General features: G+C 38.6%; 1 pseudogene; it reads left to right on the plus strand.

Annotated features, from left to right (window-relative positions):
- Window positions 1-2,008: 2,008 nt before the first annotated feature.
- LOC128099589 (immunoglobulin kappa variable 1-39-like) lies at window positions 2,009-2,505 on the plus strand (annotated as a pseudogene).
- The last annotated feature ends 3,457 nt before the right edge of the window (window positions 2,506-5,962 follow it).

The raw sequence follows: 5,962 nt of genomic DNA on the forward strand, positions 1-5,962 counted from the left end.
CTTGGAGGTTACCAGCAGCTTTTTAATTGAGTATAAGGCCCACTAAACAAAAAGGAAATTGTATCTGGTAGTGGAAACCTAGTCAACTTCCTGGAGCTAGTTAGGTCACCTTGGAGAACATAACAACTTGCACTTAACTAAATCAGTGCAATCCCTAACCACATTTTCAATATTTCTCCTTATACTCACATCACCCCTCATCAAAGAAATATCTCCTTCAACTTTTAATGTGACAAAGATTCTCTAAAGAATAAAATAATTCAAAAAATCATGTGGGATTTTAATATGTATGAAATATGGATGAATGTGATTTGTGGCCTTTGATCTATTTGTTGCACGGGCTGAGTATTCTTTCTTATCATCCCTCCACAGATTGTTGCCTCTTGCTAAATGCTTCCCCCTTTTGGAGAGATTAAAAACAAATTTCTGTTTTAATTCACTGAAAAGCTCCTAGTGGAGAAAAGCAATCAATAGTCCTATTCATCTCCTATCCAGCTATAACACCAAGGAAGAGGGAAGAAAAGTTTGTAAGATACAGATGATCAAGAGTGGGGGGGTGGTCTTTTCATGACACACAGGTAGACAGAGAGAGAGAGAGAGAGAGAGAGAGAGAGAGAGAGAGAGAGAGAGAGAGAGGAGAGAGAGAGAGAGAGAGAGAGAGAGAGAGGCAGAGAAATAGACTTTGAAAATCTTTTTGAATTATTAAAAATATTATTTAAAATAAGCAATTGTTAAGTGCACATTAAGCATTTTTAGAGTGCTCTTATGCATTTAGAAAAGGAGGAGTGACAGTTCAGGTCATAGATTTTCTGTAAGAATTAGGATAATTTATAATCGGATGTTGTTTTATTGTCACACAGTGGCTGCACCTGAATCTACTGCTATTTCAGCTACTGACTGTGATTTCACAATCACTGCTCCACTGCTCATGTAGATGCTGAGTGAATTTATACATCTTGTCAGAACTGCCTATGCCTCTCCAGGCATATTTAGTTTTTAACTAAGTCTCTATCATTCTATTTTACCAATAAAGATCCGGGAATCAGAAGCTTAGGTAAAAATCTCCTAGCTCAGAAACGCAGAGAAGCAACTAGATATCTTCTTCCTTAGATAGTGACCCAGCAGTAAGGATTCTCTTCCATGATACTAAACCAAAAAAAGATGGCCAAACTCAAAATTTCTCCCTATGACTTCCCGTGTGTGTCTCTATCCATTCTCTGGACTCCCTTAACTCTGTATGGCTACTTCCTGTCAACTAGTTGCTTGCTCCACCTTCTGACCCAAGGTTTTATTTAATTAACACAAATTCATGGTTCACAATGTGATCAAATATCCCACAACATTGGAGTGGTATCTAAACCAAGTCCTCTTCACCTGAGTGTGAAAGAGTCCTGCAGTTTGGATGATGGTGGGTCTGTCTGTCAGTGATACAGTTGCTGATAGAGCATGTTACTGACTCAGACTCTCATTGTGTTAAGAACAGCTAAGGTGCCATGGGGGGAGGGGAAACCCAGTAGTCTTAGCTGAAAATGCTGCCGAGTTTTAGGAGAAGGGTTAGCACGCAAATATTCACAGCCACCGTACACCTCCCTTGTATGAAGAGGGACCAAGGCTGGGTCAAGATGGCCATAGAGCCTTTTGTCAGGTACCCACAAAAGCTTTTTCCCTACAAACATTTCAAGAAATGGTTGCAATGTTATTTGGAAGCAGCTCTAAATATTACTAGGTCATGTACTGGCTGAGGTCGGGATTATCTTGAGATGATCTCACTTCTCTGATTGTAACATTTCCTCTACAGTAGCTCCCTTCTCAGAAGGTCTAAATGTGGTCTGACCTTGGGTATCAAGGAACCATGAACTTTTGCCAAGTTGCTGAGTTGAGCAAGCCTTGCAGCTATGACCATGCTAACTGGTTCCCAGTGATTTGCATGCACTCACTGCACGGCCTTGAGGACTTCTTCATATAACAGTCACATCCTGTACATTTGTCATTGCAGTCAGGACTCAGCATGGACATGAGGGCCCCTGCTCAGCTCCTTGGGCTCCTGCTGCTCTGGCTTCCAGGTAAAAGAAGGACTATAATGGGAATTTCACTGTTACACTCTGATTAGTGTTGATTGGCATTTGGGGTCAGTTCTTTCTTTTCATGCTTAACTATATGGGAAATTATTATTTCTCCACTCCTAGGTGCCAGATGTGACATCCAGATGACTCAGTCTCCATCCTCCCTGTCTGCGTCTCTGGGAGACAGAGTCACCATCACTTGCCGGGCCAGTCAGGACATTAGCAATTATTTAAACTGGTACCAGCAGAAACAAGGAAAAGCTCCTAAACTCCTGATCTATTATACAAATAGGTTGGTAGAAGGGGTCCCATCGAGGTTCAGTGGCAGTGGGTCTGGGACAGATTATTCCCTCATCATTGGCAGCCTGGAGTCTGAAGACATTGCAACTTATTACTGTCAACAAGGTTATACTCCTCCACAGTGATACATGTCATAACATAAACCTCCATGGAAGCAGAAGTGAGAGGCTGGGCTGCTGCTGTTCCTCCTTATGAATCACTCACTGAAACTTTTTCTCAGATGTCACAGGATTTTTAGTAAAGTTCACAGAGAATCATTTGTTTTTGTAGAAGAGGCTAAACAGTCTTTTCTGTACAATAAATATCTTCCTTCATCATCTCCATCCCTACAGTGTACCAATGCCCTTCTGCTTTAACAGAGCACACAGTCATTCCCTGTGGAATCTGAGTTGTATCTCCAGCTTGGACTCATATAGAACAGTGGAAACTATTCTGAACATTCCAGAATACATTATTTAAATACAGAAAATTAGTTTCTAAGTGCCAGTATTTAGAGGGAAGAGAAATACTATAGAGAGAAGCTGACAGCAGAAAGCATTCCTGGATTTCCCAGAACAGCTAGAGCACAAATGTCAGAGAAAGAGAAGGCTGTCTAACCATGATCAATGACCCTCTGCTGTGTCTTTAAATTCCAGCAGTGAGTGTTGATGCTCTCAGCTTTCTGCAGCAATTCCCATAGAATTCTAATGGTTCCTATGTCCACTGGTAGCTTACAAGAATCAAATAATATTGAACCACACTCCTATGGCTTTTAATCCCACAGCATGAAGTAGAATATAGATTTGTCTATACGACATTATAAGTGTTGGAAAGGGTTGTCTTTCACATGCTTTCCAAAATGATATTAATGAATAATTGATGTTTCAGAACATAGTTTTAGAAACAACACTACAACAGTGATCTATACTCTATTCTTTTTTTTAGGGGTGTAGGATCTATTCCCTGTGTCTTCATGATGTCTCATTCATCTACATACCTATCTATATATCTACAGTACCCTGCAGACTTAATTCCTGTAGTTTTATATAAAACAAAACAATCAAGTCAGAAGATATAATACCACTTTTACAGATTCAGATTTTTTTCTTATGCTGTCTGATTTTCTAGATAAATTCTATATTGAGTTAATCAACCTTAGAAACCCCTTCAGGAATATTAGTTGTGCTACATTGAGTTTATATGCCAATTGGAGAATATACATTTAAAAGTGGTTTGTTGAGCTGGAGAAAATTCCCAGTGTGTAGGCGGACCTAGGTTTGATTCTCAACATCCACATGATGAACCACAGCTATATTTAACTTAAGTTCCCAGGGACCCAGCACCCTCTTCTTGCCTCTGAGGGCACCAGACAAGCACAGAATGTTCTTAAAAACATGCAAGCATGCAGACATATAAAATATTTTTTAGAATTGGTTCATATTATGAACACACATATATTTTCTATTCACTTGTATAATCTCTAATATATAGGGTAATTTGGCTATCCTTGGTGTATGTAGAGATTTTTTTGCAATTACCTATAAATATTTATGCTGAGATTCCATTTTTTTATTAATTTGTGTACTAAACTTATTAGCAAATATTTTATTTCATGTCTTTCCTCGCTTAATTCTTACTACATTTTGTGGAGGGGGCCTATGGATCCAGGTGCTAGGAAAGATGGCTCAGAGGGAAAGTGTAGAGGGTGGAACCCAAGTTGTTTGCAAAAAGATATGATTGGAGCTTCAGGTCAAGAAAGATGATGTCAGTACATGATTCCCTCATGGGCAACACTGTAAATACCTTAGAGTAGGCACATGATTGGGTAACCCTTAATCTGATTGGCCCAACAGTGCATCTACTCCCCCCAGCCTTCTTTTCTTTATGCTTAAAAAGAGCTTGTTGTTTTTAAATAAATGAGTCCTTGCTTGACTTGGCTCTGTTGCATCTGATTGTCTCCCAGGGGAAAAAGGGAGGCTGGGAAAGGGTGAGTGGTGCACTTACCGTCCCTTGGTCCCAGGTCCCTTGTCTGGAGAGTGGGGCATGACCCCCACACATTTCATACATTATTGGTGCTATTGGTTTAGACACAAATGGTGACAGCAGACATTTTGATATTTTGTTGTTGTTGTTGTTTTGTTTTGTTTTTTTGTAATCTGAGGTATAAAATGCCCAACATATATATATTTTTTTACTGGGCATTATATTTTCCTGAGCTTTATAGCCGGCACATGACAGTAAGATAATTTTGTCACTATGCTTTGCTTCTTTAGAGATTTATCATGACTACCTATTACTCCTGTTGAGGTTTAAAAGAAAATGGCCCCCAAAAGCAGTGGCATTATTAAGAATTGTGGTAATGTTGGAGTTGATGTGGTCTTGGAGGAAGTGTGTCAGTGTGGAGGTGGGCTTGGAGGTCTCATATATGCTCAAGATGATGTGCTCAGTCAACTTTCTGTTGCCTTCTGATGAAGTTGTAGCCAGCACCATGTCTGCCTGCATGCCACCATACTCCCTGCCATGATGATAATGGACTGAACCTCGGAACTATAAGTAAGCCACCAATATTAAATGTTTTCTTCATTTGATTTGCTGTCATCATGGTGTCTCTTTACAGAAATAGAAACTCTAAGGCACTCACATAGAAATGGTTTGTAAGACACTGTAGAGCTAATTCTACAATTCTTAATTTTCAGAAGAATGAACTATGTGGATACATTGTATAATGTTAATATGTCCTTTGTCTTGTGAAATATATTCAACTAGGCCATGATGAACCACAGGTAAACAAGGTGGTAAAGGTGGAGAATCAGAAGAGGAAGGGGAGGAGCAGAAAAATGAGGAAGAGATGCTAAAATAAAATGTCTTCTTTCTTTTCCATTACATCCCTGTCTCATTACACATCAGTCAAACTACTTTAGTAGAAAAGATATTTTAAATAAAATGACAACATTTTTCTATGCTGTCAGAGGGTATAGTAGTGATATCTGCTCATCTCTAAGGGAAGCCATATTGGTTTCTGTTTACTGTGTGCACTTCCTGTTGTCCTTAACCATAACAGCAAGAGGATCACAGTATGAGCCTTTACTTCTTTCATTGTTTCCATTTCAGAGAATGTTTGTTGTTCTTCTAATTTGCTGTGCTAGTTCCTTAGCTATTTTCAAAGCTAGGGCAATGTGGTAGCCATCATTATAGTTATGACATTTATAATAGAAATAAGTCGGTAAGCCTAGAGACAACACAGCTATTTTTTAAATTAGAAGCCCTCAGGTTCTGGGACTTACAGTGCACACATGCTGACTAGTTAGACAGACAGTTACATGAAAGATAAATAATGTCTATCTCTCTGTCCATTCAACTATCCATCCATAAAGAAAAGCACATAATTAATCTGTTAAAAACAAGCAAAGATTTTTCTATTATATTTTGCTATAGGTTGTTATTAAATTTTATGTCATTATGTGCCTTGTTATAACTCTTTAAATTCATTAAGGTGATTAATGGGACTCCTGGGGGATGATAGAAATTTAGAGACTTCTGAAATGTGACCCAATGAATAAGCAAAGTTAAATTTATTATATCAGTGATTTATAAAAAAGCCTTATTTTATGAAACATTGT

Source organism: Peromyscus californicus, unplaced genomic scaffold, assembly GCF_007827085.1.
Source record: "Peromyscus californicus insignis strain IS unplaced genomic scaffold, ASM782708v3 Scaffold_6__1_contigs__length_162567912, whole genome shotgun sequence".
NCBI lineage: Eukaryota > Metazoa > Chordata > Mammalia > Rodentia > Cricetidae > Peromyscus > Peromyscus californicus.